Source organism: Lethenteron reissneri, chromosome 17, assembly GCF_015708825.2.
Source record: "Lethenteron reissneri isolate LAM-NWPU_2019-01 chromosome 17, ASM1570882v1, whole genome shotgun sequence".
NCBI lineage: Eukaryota > Metazoa > Chordata > Hyperoartia > Petromyzontiformes > Petromyzontidae > Lethenteron > Lethenteron reissneri.
In genome coordinates this window covers 5606669-5622791 of record NC_083795.1, presented here as the reverse complement: position 1 = coordinate 5622791, position 16123 = coordinate 5606669, and positions in this window count along the sequence as shown.

The following is a 16123-nucleotide window of genomic DNA, read 5'->3' as shown; positions in this document are numbered from 1 at the left end:
GTTAAAAAGTAAGTGCAAAATAAATATTTATTTTTAAAATGTTTAGAAAATCAACAATGAAATAAGGTAGCATTAAAGTCCATCCACAAATTACGTTTCTCCAGAGCCAATGTGTTCCAGAAGCATTTATATTAGACAGAGATATGGATGCACGATTGCACAATTGTTCTTCTTGGTTCTTTCGGTAAAGTCACGTAGAAGGAAAATAATAAAATAATAAAAATAAAACATAATAAAATAATTCTCACGACGTTTCGGCCACAACGCAAGCAGCCGTCTTCAGGTGGAGAACAGGTCTGTCGAGAAGGCAGAGTCTGAATGACTCTGCCTTCTCTGCCTTCTCGACAGACCTGCTCTCCACCTGAAGACGGCTGCTTGCGTTGTGGCCGAAACGTCGTGAGAATTATTTTATTATGTTTTATTTTTATTATTTTATTATTTTCCTTCTACGTGACTTTACCGAAAGAACCATGAAGATGAATCCCTGCAGTCACGAAAGCTTTAAATCGAAATTGCACAATTGTTGTTGCAGAGGTTCGTGATTAGTAATTCGAGACTGGTGGCTTCCCTGGTATGAGAATCATCATCATCACGGTCCATGGGCAGAAAGCCCGTCGGTGTCCACTGCACATTTTGTAATTAATTTCCACTTTCCTCTGTCTTGTGCCCAAATGCTCAAGTAGTGTCACATCTTTCTGGCACTAATCGCTTACGTTCGTCGAGCGGGTGTATTAACCAAAAAATTCTGCGGGTGTAATTAAGCAAAAATATATGCACGGCCTGCCTCACCGGTGGATGTTGAAGATCCCGTGGCATTAAGATAAAAAAAAAATTGTAGGTCACGTGTGCGAGTGTGACGGTGCAAATTAGTTTTTTTTACCATACAATGAATTAAACCACGTAGTGACATTATCCCCCGAACCGGAAAGACTCTACTTGTCTGTGAAACATCGTGCTTTCGTGAAAGCCTTGTGCTATAACAGTGGCAGATGTACCTAAATATACCAATTATTATCTAAACAAGACAAACTCTGGACTGGCTTCAAACTCACCAGCAGGGTGAAATGATTATGTTTGAGGTAAACATTCACCGTTTGCTTATTTCAATTACCCTTTCATAAGCACAGGCAGGGACTTATGGTGGCCCAGCGAATGATTCGAAGAGTTCAGGCAGCACGACATGAAAATGACGTTTTTCTAAAATTATTTCACACCGCGAGTCTCAGAACACGAAGCAGCGAGGTAATCTTGGTCTGAAACCAACCACAATTTCAACATAATCGATACACATCACACGGAGACTGACCCTGGCGTCTATGAAAAGGTGGTCGCAGCTGACAGATGGGCACGTAGGCAAAGCACCGTCGCTGACACACACAGGATAATTGGATAATGACCAAAATGCCAAACTGTGTATCATCAAATTCATCCTCGGCTATGATCAATCAACTGCTGGCTAAAGGCTTATCCAAGAAATCACAAGCTCCCACCATCCTCTGATGCCACGATCCACCAAGCTCCTGCACATGAACTGTAACGAAAACTGCTCTCATTCATTCGGTCAGATGTAAAGTAACTTGTACGTGGGCAAAAATTGTCTTGTACCTGCTCTATATGCAGTTCTAATGTAGGTTGAAATTACATATTAAATGGATTTTGACACAATCTAAACAATGCTACACTCACAAACTCATATTTTAATTCAAAGTATGTAAACGTGGCATTCGTTGTCACAATGTGGAGCAATAATCAACATACTATTTTGTCTAAAATAAAGCATTTATTAGATGGTACATCCTCTTTCGTGTATACGCCAGAAGCAATTGCTTCTGTAAAGTAAACATGCACATGGCAATTTAAAACATCGTATCATTTATTTATAAACATCGGGAACAATAATCGAGTGAATAAATATGACGAGGGCAGTGCAAGGGCCGTTGAATGAGTGAGGGGCCGTCCATAAATGACGTCATGCGTTTGGGGGGGGGGGGTCAGACATTTGTGACGATGTGTGACGAGGAGGGGGGTGAGTTTGAAAAATGGGACGTCACATGAAAATGCGCAACTTTAAATCAATATAGACAACACGTTCTACTTAATTAAATATACTTTTTCATAAATGTTTTCACCTACAACATCAGAGTGCAGCGCCACATTAAATACGCACTACAATTACAATAGTTTAAAGCGAGTTGAAGCATGTTTTATTTGGGGGGGGGGGGGGCAGAGCTGTGTGACGTCATATTTGAGGGGGGTCTGACTTTTTGTCACGCCATGTGACGATGGGGGGGGGGGGGGTCAAAATCGTCCAAAATCGCGTGACGTCATTTATGGACGGCCCCTGACCGTAACAGAAGGGACACGGGGGTCATGAAAGTCCGGGGGGAGGGGACGGGATGGAGTGGAGGGGCGAGGGGAGGTAAGAGAATTGGCAATGCAGAAAATGTGAGGCTTTAAGAGAGGAATGGAAGGAGGTCAAGGAGGGGGTGGGATGATCATTGTACATCGAGAGTTAATTCCAGTGGAGGGGTGCAAGGAGGGAGAAGGATAACCTACGTGACTTTACCGAAAAAACCTAAGAGTATGAATCCTTGCAGTCACTAAAGCTTCACATCTAGGATTGATAACGATATTGGGCACACGGAGGAGGGACAGAGATAGAGAGAGAGTCAGTGACAAGGTTGTGAGCGAATAGGACGAGAGGGAACATACAAACAGGTGAGTGAGGCGAGATCAGGTGGGGCGAGGCTATGATTTAAAGGCATAGTGTGAGGTCTTTGAAAAGACAGCGGTGCCGTTAACGGGAAGCCGGCGAAGATGAGGGAGGAGAGACGAGGTGCGAGATTTGAAGGGGAGATTGAAAATAACCCACGGGGAAAGCACTTTTTTTTATTTGTTGAAAGGGAGTGAAAGAGGAGGTAGGGAGATGAGGAAGAAGAGAATTGCAGTAGTCCAGACGGGTAAAGATCAGAGCATGAACCAGGAGTTTGGTAGCAGAGAGTGAAATGAGAAAGCGGATTTTCCTAAATTGAACAGATGAAAGCGGCGGATGCGGGCGGCCACGGTGAGTCAAGTGGAGCAGGAGTTGAAGCAGCCTGCTGGTGCGGCATCATCTGGTCCGTAGAGTTCTGCTAATATCATGCATGTGTCTATTTTATGGCACAGTAATGTGGTCAAATTGGGTTGCCAAGACCAGACTTTATATGGATATATATTTTTATGGATTTTTCCTCATTACAAAATGTTTTTTTTCTGGCTCTTCAAACATTCTTCTCTGAATGTCCTGAGGTGGGTGTAGGAGTGGTGTGGCCAGCAGTGTCTGCTGCTTACTGTAACCGTGTAGGGCATCTTTTGAGAGATAAAATACAATTTGGCCATCTGCATTCCAATTACCTGTAAAAACAAAGTCAACTCCTCATCCCGTTGGGTTCCAGGCGACTGCCTTATATTTTAATTTCAAATGTTAGCAAATATATAAAGGATGTAAATGAATAAGGGACAGAACATGACGAACAAGCATAATAACAATAATTATATACGTGTACCAATCTATTTTAGAATTATAGTTCCCTGCAACTAAGATAATGGGCTACTATTAACTTTGTAAGGTTGACAAGATGATATAATGGCATCAGCATGAATGAATCATAGCAGTAATAATGATGCCCTTTGTTATTCCACTTAAACCTCACTGAGTAAAACACATCTTTGTCAGTATGGTCTTGCATTGGGATATTTGGAAAATTCCATAAATTGACTTCATGTGGGAGAAAATCTGAATATGTGGAGAAAACCCAAACTGTTCATGCATCAATTTGATGCAGGGACTCTCCTGTGTGTGCCAACTCAAGAAGACTGCAACAGATATTGACAAGGTGTGGGGTCAAGGGAGTTCCTTTATTAGTCCCCATTGACATATGCAGTCTCTTCCGGAGACGATATACGAATCTTACAGCACGGTAATGCCCACGCCCAGACAGACTAACAGGCGTCGATAAATTAACGTCCCATATCACCCTGCCTTTGTTTTCCAAACAAGAAGATTGAAACGCAGATGAAGTTCTGATTTCCCTACTTCACACCCAGCCGGATCGTATTTGCTCTGCACGGACACAGCGGTGCTGCCTGTTGTGTGCTCACATCCCATTTGGGACTTCGATTTCTAAAGAAATCAAGGAATGTTCGAACATGCCCGAATCCGTTGGGACACTGAAAATAATCTCGGGTAAATCTACATTCGCGATGCCATTTTTTGTCAATCCGCTGCTGGATGAAGACTTCACCTCGCCACGTGGGTACACTGGAGTGCATATTATTAAATAAAACATATATTGCAACTACAATTCTTTAAAGGGGAAACAAATACTAATTAATAACAATTGAATGATTACCAATCTATTATATAATTACAATACCCCCCCCTCTCCGCCTAAAATCACTGCACCAGATTGGGTTAAATGATGACGTCACCCTGCTGTTCTATTTAAGACCGGGAGCAAGTGGACGGCTTCACTATTCTGGCAACTTGCCCGATGATGCTGGATGTAATTACCACCGAAACGTCGTACTACTCAAAATTGTAAACGATGTTGATTCACTCTTCAACACACCGGTGGGCTAAAGTAGTGAACCATTTGTCCTTTGTCAACGTGACACTTTTTTTACTGTTTGGCCGTGTCGGGTGGTGGAGGGTTACGACACATTTATAAATAACGCGATCTAACCCAAAAACCTTTATTATGAATAATATTGGTCACTACATCGGGTTTTTTTCTGGAATATTTGCTGGTTTATCCAGGATGTTTCTGTTGCGCGTCGTCGCTTTAAGATGTTCTCTGTTCATATTTTGTTTGTTGCGGTTGCACCCGACTCAAGAGCCGTATGGCTCACAGGGCTATACATAATAAATGAAACTTGAAACATCGTGCTGGTGGTCAGTGCAGGTTGCTGAAAGTGAAGGGCCACAATGCGCTGCTGGACGAGGGCATCCCCATGCTGTGTGAGTCGCCAGGGTCACGTGACCAAACCCTCGCCACGCTTGATAGTGTCAATTGGTGAATGTAAGGCATATCTGGCAACCCCTTATCAGTGCCCTACCTTATTACAGACCAATTTCAGACCTTATTGGTCACAACCCCGTGCCCCTTATAAAGCTCAACGTTCATCCTATGAAGTCCCATCACAAGGGAGAAACGCAAACTAATAGAGGTGTTTTTGTTGCCCGTACTGAAACGGCTGTACAAGAATACGGGGTAAGCCGTATGGGATGACACGGTGTGGGAAGGGGGCGCATATACAGCACATCGAAGCGCAGGACATCCAGTGCAGCAAGGGGATTTGGTGCGCAGCTCTGCGCTGACAACACAGTCCCGCTGCTACCTACTGGGCCCTATTTTATCCATGGTGGCTGCCCACCCTCAATAATATCCAGGCTCAAACCCGCTTCGCTTCGCAGATCTGACACCGTCACATTTCAAGTGATTGGATTCCACGTTGTTTTGGTTGTATGATATTATTTTATTATGTTTTATTTTTATTATTTTATTATTTTCCTTCTACGTGACTTTACCGAAAGAACCAAGAAGATGAATCCCTGCAGTCACGAAAGCTTTAAATCGAAATGTATGATATTATTTAGATATGGCTTCATTATTTATCTAGCTTATTTATACACAGGACCCCAGTACGTTTTCTTCGTCCTCGTGTAATGCGGGCGTAAACGGCCTCGCGGATATGACGTCACGGGGGGAGGAGTTAGGTCACGTGGGAGAGAGGGATCAGGTCTTAAGGGAGAGATACCGGAAGAGACGGGAGAGAGTTGGGGATTGAGATAGAGTGAGGCCACGCAGGGCGGAGGTTGGAGAGTGGCGAGATCGCCACACAGGCAGTGAGACTCGGCACCGTCGGCCAGCGGTGACCGAGCACGGAGGAACGGGGAGCAGCGGTGGGGCTGCTGTGAGGGCAGCCGGAGGCCTGCACGAGGGAACCTGCAGCGGAGCTGCATCGGAGTGGAGAGAGGCTACGGGAGCGACGGCAGCATCGAGCTGCCGAGCGGAGAGGCTCTGAGAGAGGGCCGTGTGGGACAAGCGTAAAGGAACCCGAATAAAGGACAACTGGAGACAGACACAGTGGACGAGTCCTTTATTACACTCGTAACGATATTCTCATTTCCAAGACACAAAAGCACATTCATCATCACCCAAGGTGCAAATGTAACCTCTGCTCCAGTGCTGCTGTTCCGACAATCTAAGTCCCCCCCGACTAAGATAAGTGAATGCATTTCTTCAGATATTTTGTATTTTCTCAATCACTGTGGTCCATACTTATATAGCTTCGAGTGCCCAAAGAGATCCTATACTGACCGCATAACAGAATTCAAAGATGCAGACCCATGAATGCCTCATTTAGGCAGCATTCCCCCTGTGACTCTAACATATCTCTTTGTGTATCCTCAGGCCAGCGATCATCCACCCATAACTCCTAAAAAGATTATGTTCCCGAACTATTTCAGTCATAGCCCTTGCAATTCTCCGTGAGTTTATTTCACCCTCTAGACCTTTCGTTTGGCCAGTATTATGGATTCGGTCAATTACTGAAACCCAAGACGTCTCACTGGCAGGCATCTTCTACTCGCAGAGACACGTCACCTCATCACATTTTTGATACTGCATGAGCACAAATAACAAAATCTCAACAAATTCGTCAGTGACACTGCTTTGAAGAGTGGGGTATTTCTTCTGGCGAGCATTGTTAACCCACAGCAACTCAACAGTATTATGGTTTTGACAAAACAATAGCTTAACATTTCAAACATTTGCGACAACAAATCAGAGGGTTAATTATAATAGAAATGTGTTTACATTTACATTTTTAACAATATGATCTGGCTGATAAAAGTGTTAATTTATTTGACACTTAGACATTATTCTGAAAACATCAGCAAAGGCTAGAGCTTTACACTCGCCCTGCCACAAAGACAAAGATCCCCCATATCGCCTAAACAGACTGTAGGAAGCAAAGTGCTGTTAGCGAGCACCTATGAAGGCCGACATGGAACACGAGGAGGTGGGTGGCCAACACCACGCCCGGCCCTCTTTATCTCACCAGTGATGATTTTTACACAATACAAATACACCAATTACTAATTTGAGGCTGAATCGACCTAGGGGACGCCCAGGACCGGTTCAAATGATCATCACTGGTATTCGCTGTGAGCGGGAATCGAACTTAGGTATCCCAGGTTCGTATCGCAGCCTGCTAACCGCTGCACCACCGCTCCCCACACGCACACACACTTATTTTCGTGATTGATTCTTTAAAAAAAAGCAAGCGTTGGGAGGTGAGTCATGGATTCAGACAGATGCCAATAAATCCGATTGAGAGAATCTCCCTGAATGAAGCGTCTGCAAAGGAAAGCGCAGCGAGAGTGAGGCTTTAAAACATTTTCTCGTGGGTGCACTTTAACTGGACGGAGCAAACCGCCCCAACAGGGAGCAGCTTCTGTGATATCCCGTGGCAGCAATTGTGGCATGCAACGTTTTTTTTAATCAAAATAAGGGCCATAAAATCCAGGCATCAAAAGGTTGTGAAAACCTTTTTAAAAGCACTGTATTGCCATTATTGCACCTTCCAATTCTCCCATGACTGAAGATTTTTGTTCTTGTTGTCGAGTAGGTGGTACAGTGGTAATAGCGAAATTTGGCTTTGGGACAAATGTAAAGCCTTTGGAATTCATTCTGAAATGCCACGCATCATACTGGGGGGCTATTTCTTATGGTAGAGAAGAAAACATGAAGCCATATGCCACATGGCTTAAGCCCACTCATTTTCCAAAACTAGTTTGTGATTATTCTGTCAATTATACAGAATAAACTAATTTACAGTGAATGCATAGCGTCTGTTCGAGACGTCATTCATGAATTGTAATTTTCTGCATCAAATGTATCCTTGCTGCACCTCTGCTTGATCCAGTATTTGTATTAAATCCAACAATAATTTTCCAAGTACGGTACTACGATTCAATCTGATGTCCTGCTCTTCGACGTTCCTTTGGCAATTTCCCCACTTGTCTTTTTGTTTTATGGATTTAAGAGTTAAGAAGTTCGAGAAGCAGTCATGGTGCACCTTTTTTTGCCCCCAAAAAATATATATTTTTTAGAAATGAAAAAAACTATTCAGGTACACGACACGGAGGATATGAAAGGGGTTTGACTCCAGCACAAACACATTACGGATTCGGGTGCAATGGAGACCTGTCTATGGAGACCTGGCGAAACGTCGTACTCAAATTGTAAATAGTGTGGCTTTGCTCTCCAACACACAACCGGTGTGCTGTACTCGTAACGAATTGGCCACGTTCTGTTTACGTGGCAATCCTTACTAATTGGCTGTGTCGGTTGGTGGCGAGTTTAACGACACTTTTATATATTTATGCGATCTAACCCAAAAAAACCTGTATTATGGAGACCTGTCTCAATCAACTCTACAACCCCTGCTATCCTCCGAAATTCTGATATCCCTGTTGTAGGAGAAAAATAAAAAGGTGGGGGGGGGGGGAGTGCCTAAATTCCCTCATGAATTCTCTTAAGAATCCATGCCCACTGGAGGAGGGGTAGTGAAAGGGTTCCATGTGTAGTGACATAAGAGGGGAGGGGCTGCTGGGGGCTCTGGGACCCTAGGCAACCCAGACGCTTAAGCCTCTTGGCGCCAGGCGCTGGGATCCCAGACACCCCAGCCAGTTAAGCCCCTTGGCACCACCAACGGGGGGGGGGGGAGGCTGTGTGTGCTCTGTGGGATATCTGGGGGCGCACACAACCCCACCCCTCGCTGTGAGTGGACTCTGGAACTCCCGGCTCTACGTCCTTGTGAGGGCGAGTTCCAGAGCGTAGCCAGAGTAGTGTATCTAGTCTGTGTACCTAGGCTGTGTACCTAGGCTGTAACAAAGTATCAGGACTGTTGGAGTGTTGTATTGTAATAAAGAAGTTACCTCTACAAGTGTCTCCGGAACCCATTACACATGTTTGGTGGAAGGCTTCCTCCCTGCCGCTTAGTTTAGCACTCAGATGCTCCAGTGGGGACAAAGTGCACTTATTTCATGCCAAGGTGGAATGAAATAACAAAATTACCCCAGAAAAGCTGCACGCGTATGTTTGAGAGGGTGCACAATTCAACGTCACCTTCCAATTAAAAGAGACTTCCAAAGCTAACGTTTATGTGCAATTGATTAGATGTTGTAGTGGCGTCAATTAACTTACTGTAATACGAATTTATACCTACATTTTATTCTTAGAAACACTGTCAAGAATAAACTATTTTGGAGTGCATTTTGCATCTAATCAGCTGATATTGTGAAAACGAGGATAACATACTTATCAACCCCTTGTCAGTGCTTACCTTATTACAGACCAATTAAGACGTTAATGGTCACCACGTGCCCTTATAAATGTCAACGTTGATCCGACAAAGTCTCATCACAATGGAAAAACGCCAACAAATAGACAATTTTCACCTCAATTTCCCTGTGCAAGAATATAGGGTAAACCGTTTGGGTTGACAGATATGGGATAACTGCAGAAAAAAAATACGCTGCAGGCATTGGGACAACTACCGAGCTTTAAACAGTGGGACAAAAGCTGACAAAATTACACTCCACCCAACAGGCACAGAACGGACCATCAACAGCTGCCACCGGAACACAACCTTGGATATAAACTCACAATACAGTGTTTCTGCTTTTACATCTATTGCTATCTCATGCTCCTGAGCCAGTATAAGGGCCACAGAGTCAACCAAGAATCGCGGTTGACTGCTGACAGCCTCGAATTTTCCATCACGTACATATTGTTAACACTTTAATTAACGACATTTACCCTTTGATTTATTAAACAAAGCATTGTCGTGTACGAGTGGTGTCTTCTTCACAGTAAGACAGCTTATGCCGCGTATGCAAATACTCATTTTGCTGCACAGAAGGAACACTTATGGACGTCAACTACCCCTGCTACTTTAACGCCACGTGCTAATTTGTGCATGTGGGCGTAAGAGCGTTTAATCCCGTTTTTTTTGGTGGTGCTCACTGCTTAGCAACCCGTAAGATTATCACGGGTGGGAGCTGCAAGGTGTCTGCACCACCACCGCTGTCAACGCCGGGGTAATTCCATCACGGCCCAAAATTGGCTGTATTTGTTTCCACGCGCACAATGAAGCAAGCAGTTGCGATGGGCAGTTTGTGGCAAGAGCCCTATTCTATCTGGTTACTGCGAGCCCCGTTCAGCTGCCGTGCTCGCACTTAGCCATAACGACAGCTTTCTAGGTGGCCAAAGGTGCAGCAGGGTCAACACGGTGCTACGCTTCGCTGCGAGGGCGCCCCGAGCTGCCAATCCATTGGAAGAGGTAAACGCTGAAAGGACTCAGCAACACCGTCATTGCCTCTCTCAAGTCGTGCAGTCAATGAGCTTAGCCCTATTTTTTTTTAATCCTTTATATTAAGTTCGCTTGCTTGTTTACGACCGTGCAAATCTTTCGGTCGTTTTTTTAACCCACTTCCCGTGATCCAATCGAGCTGACATTTTGCACACAGACTCGTTGTGCGTGACAATTTATTTTCGTGAACATTTTTTTCCAAAATTTTACACTTTTTAGGAAAAAATAAATTATATGTAATTACCAATTGCTTAATGGTGGTAGGCAATCATCTGACCCATAGGTGGCAGCCATCTCAAGCCAGAGGACGAGAGGACTCTAGCCGCCACGCATATAGAGGATTTATAGTGAAAAACTTTGTTTTTACGGGTTAATTTTCCCTAAGTTTACTCTGCGCTTTTTGCCACGCATATCCACACCGCCACACTGGGCTCTGGCGGCTATATTCAGCGCCGTCAGTGAAAAATCACTATTTATAAATACAAAGGGGGAAAAGACGAGAGAGAGAGAGGAGCGGCAGGTCACATTAACATACACTGCAGCGCAGTGGACTGGCAGACGAGTGCTTCAGTATTTGGACAGCTCTTCATCTCTGAAGCTCGGCCCGTGGGATTTCGCAGTACATCAGTGCAACAAGCCTTCAGTCCTCGCTATTAATACTGGTAGGAACCACCTGGTTCCACCAGCCCACAGGGAATTATTGTGTGCGTCCGTCCGTCGTGCATCCAAAAATGGGAGGGGTGGGGCTGGGTGGAGAGGGAAGGGTGGGGAGAGGCTGGGTGGGGAGGGGCTGGGTGGGGAGGGTGGAGCTGGGTGGGGGGTGGGAGGGGTGGGGCTGGGTGGAGAGGGGCTGGTCACCCCGTGGTGCCCTTATAAAGCTCAACGTTTAACCTACTCACGCCGGCTTGTGCCCACCCTCACACAGTCGGGCATATTTGCAGAATACACCACGCCGCCGTTGACCCTGGCCATTGACCGAGCAACCCAACGTTCCTACCAGCTCCCTCCGCAGGAATGTGTTCATGTTCAGGGGTTGGAAACTTGCGAATCTGGAGCCGCATGCGGCTCTTTAAGGGCTGCTTCGTGACCGTTATTTATATGAAGGACCACCGTCTCGTATTCACATTGCATTGTGGCTCTCGAAATATTGAGTTTGTTTTCAGAGAATTAACAAAAAAAGGTATCTTCTTGTTATTTTGGTTGCCGACCCCTTGATCATGTTTATACAATTTGCAGGGTGCCTATAAAGTCTACAGGGTGTCTATCTTTTTTTATATAATTCCAAAGGAGTCCGAGATTGGTCGACAAAACAAAACTAAACGCAGACATTCTCTCGCGTGAAGATTTTCTAGGACGAGTATCATCCCTCTAGACATCCATTTCCAACTTGTTGACCCGACATCGTTCTAGATTTGAAGCTTTCGTGACTGCAAGGATTCATATTCTTAGTTTTTTTCGGTAAAGTCATGTGACCTAAGAATATGGACACGACATCGTGTTGAGGCTTCACAGAGTCCCACGTGTTCACGAAACATCTCGGCCGCGATCGATCAGAACGCTTTCTGTCACGTGCTGTTGAAGGTCATGCGCGGTTTTTTTGGGGTGGGGATTTTGGTAAACTGTTTATCTTTTACATAACCTCGACACACAATTCAAGCATGCAGTTCAAACTGCCGTCTAATTTAAAATGCCTTCCTAAAATATATCTTTCACTAGCATAAGTACCCGGCGTTGCCCGGGTGAAAAATATATTTCTTAATAACCTTACATATATACACAGATGGGTTGCTACCCCTGCCCCCCCCCCCCCAGCCACGATCTCCTCGGCCGCTGTGCAGTAGTATGTACGGCCTATAGTGTGGTGGGGTGTCGAGGCCTAGTACCGTGCAGAGCCTCTGGCCTCGCCTAAATTGCCCACCCGGCTGAGGCTGGGTACGGGTGCCGTTCCCCCCCCCCCCCCCCGCGCTACAATAATACTGTCTAATCGCTATAATTTTATTATCTACCGACCCTATAATAGTAATTGCACACATTGGGGTGGGGGGGGGGAGTGAAGAGGATGTGAAACTTTGATGAATTTACCTCAGAGTCGCGTGTTCATGCGTGCGCATATTTTTAACGGGAATTAAAAATGGCGTCCACCCCGCAGCGAATGCGTCGCTACCCGTTGCCAGGGGCAACCACCGTCCAATCAAACTGCGTATGGTCCGGCGACACACAGACAGACAGACAGATTTGCGATTTTATATATATAGATAGGTCCCCTGTATATCTTACATCTGCCAAAATTACTTTGTCCAGATTTGACAGCACAGACAATGAGCGCACCGATACTGCGTCAGTGTTTCATTGAAAATCTGCTTATCAACATTATCCTACTCTCCCATTAAAGACAGTTATATGAGCAAAACAATTACGTATCTTAATCAATTCAACTTTATTAACGCTAACACAGGCCAATGTCTACTGGCAACGTATATTGCATTGGCAAAATAGCAGTTTTGTTTAAAAACACACACACACGCACAATTGCTCCGACCCAACAGTTTGTAATTAACAAAACGGCTGATGAAATCATTCTGGGAATTATTTAAATCAACAATGCCTTCATGTCCAATGCATCTAATTTTTCCAACATATAATTTACCCCCAATTATATTGCATGTCTTTAATCCTGTGTGCACGCCTTACATCACCGAGAATACTGGCTTGGTAAGAGCGAGACCACGATATGTGCTATGCGTTGTTATCATGGGTAGGCATATCGGAGCTGTACAATAACAGCATCAAGAGCTCGTGGAAGAAAGTGCCATATTTAAAAGTACATTTCTTAAGATTGCGATATCTGTCTCGTCTGCGACATGGAATTTGCTGAAAGAAGGAACGGCGCCGTGGCCTCACGTCAGCGAGAGAACATAATAGCAATCTGGAGTGATGCTGTCTATTAATTCACGGCAAAGGCTAGGATTCTCATCTCTCAGAGCACTTGAGCCAAGTGGCCGTCTTGCGCCTATTAAGGCTGACGTGACTTGCTTGCGTGGGTGTTGTGGCCATCGTCACACCTGGCCTCCTTCGTCTCCCCAACGCCGATATTTAAACACGACACCAGGCACTGGTTTAGGCAGCAGTCAACCTATACTAGATCGGTATTGTGCTCAGCACGACACCGCCAATGTATTATTTTACAACATGCATCTACGCTACACGCATGTATGTCATAAGAAAATGATAAGCCATTCAAACAAGTCATTTGTCTGTAAGGGGACATCTAGAGTGAAGAGTATCATACCATAATTGGTTCTTTACCCTTCTATCTGGCAACAAGAACCAATTATCATATTTTTACTGGCAAATGAGGTCCCCATAGAGTATCATACCAATTATCTCTGCAGAAAACCAATCAATGCACCCATGAAAATGTGCAGAGATGACAAAAAACTGCAATGTTTTCAGGTTAAATGTATGTATGTTGAACTTATTCGTACCGTACGTAGCCAACTGTGCTAAATAATGTAACTGCAGAGGCTTTTGTTAATTAGATCTGTAAAATATAAGCACACATTCTTCAAACTTAGAACAGTTTGCAATTCTACATGTGCTTTTTCTTCCATATGTTTAGAGTTTACCTTATTTAAATTCAAGATACATTGACAGTCTAATTTGCAAGCGTTACCTGGTAAACTCAAAGCATTTATGAAAATGGCATTTGATTTTTCTTTCCGCAAAAATATTGCCTCTGCTCGAACAATACAAATATTCAACAAAAAAAGCATAATTTCTTTTCATATATCTGTCAACATTCATGACCGTGAGACGAGAGTTGAAATAATACTGAATAATTTGAAACCTTAGAATGTCCAGATTATTTCTAAACATATTGCCAATCATGCTCAGTTCCAATGACAGATCCACAACGTGAAATGCGTGCTCTCATTTACGAGCTGACTTGTATGCTGAAACAGTCAATCGAAAGTGAGCGGCAGAACGATAAAGAAAATGTACAATGTTATTATAAAAACCTGAAAAATGCAATAGCTGTCTCTGGAACCTACACCGTAGCTCAGAGCTCAGAATGATTAATGTGTGTGCAATGATGAATGTATAAAATTCCCAAATAGACTTGTCTAATTCCTATAAGCATAGTTAAAATGCCAGTTACTCTTTGTTACTGCTATGTTTCCTTGTAAATGTTGGCCAGGTCAAAAATAAAACTTTTAAAGTAAAAACGGCAAAAGTTTGAAAGATCAAAAACACATCAAAACAAACATTATGGTAGAAGAATTCCTTTAGGGTTCGGTCTGAAAGCTGACATGAGAGATGCATCATACACAGCAGCATTACTTTACAAAGGTCTCTCCTATTAAGTCAAGAATCAACAATATCGGTTCTCTATGATGTGTTTTCGGGTCATAACGCATGTCATTTGCCATGATGTCCAACGTATTTGCTCCGCATTCTCGAAGCTTCTTCGGGAAGTATCATCAGTTCGCGAGTTCATGCAAACTGCCAAAAAACACTCAGTGGCACTTCCCTGGTCTCCAGCCTCAAGCTTGCTGCAAACGGCGTGTTTCATATTAATCATTCGTACGCAATATTATCGTGGCTGCTTTTTATTTTGCAGATGTTTATTTATTGCACTCATTGTTATTAAACATTCACAAGTCACTGACTAACTTAAGAGTTCATGACAAATTACGCTGTGATATTTACATTTTGCATACATTTAATTTCAAGACTAAATGCACTGCGACACAAGGACCTTATCTCAAGTCCAGCCACACTTAACATTCTGCACACGTCTTCAGTCGCAACTCCGATTAGCACGGATGGCTACGTACGGTGCTAAATAAGTTCAACATTTCTACATTCAATCAAACACATATATTTGCTGCTATCCATACTCAAATACAGTTGTTTTAGGAATGTTATGTAAGTTTACAAGATGCCTGGAATTATAGCAAATACATACGGGATAAATGTCAAAGATATAGTTGTTCTAGATTTGAAGCTTTCGTGTCTGCAAGGATTCATACTCTTTGGTTTTTTCGGTAAAGTCACGTAGGTAAAAAATAATATAAAATAGATGAAAACAACTTAATTAAATCACGACGTTTCGGAGGCAACACAAGCTTCCGTCTTCAGGTGGAACCGTTACAGCCAAAGTCACTTACTACAGTGTTGCCTCCGAAACGTCGTGATTTAACATAGTTGTCCCCAAAAGCGCTGTCTAAAAGCCTGACAACCCCCTTTGCTAGCTACCTAAATGGTTGATACTTTTAATGCCATGCCCTAGCACCTGCCTCATTTCACAAACGTGCATGTGTTGGCAAAGTCATGACGGGTAAATGTGCAGCCTTACAATTGACTGCTCACACTACTGTTGGCAACAAGGGAGCGAGCTCCACTCAGATGCCCTCTAGGTGGTATTTGGCCTACTCTTCTGCAATGGCCAGACGTCTCAACTGCCGCGCCTGGAGAACGCACCCTACAACATCGGGAGTGCAAGTCCAGTGTGCTCACCATTACATTCCATCAACAGCACAGACGTTTAAAATTAACACTTGCCTTTAGTCAGACATTTCAATATCCTCTACAGTACTCGGAGTGCATTCATCAATTGTTATGGATTTCTTATGAGACCATAAGAAACAAAATCTAGCACAGCAGAGAGACTATCGTGCAAGTAATACAAAAATGAACC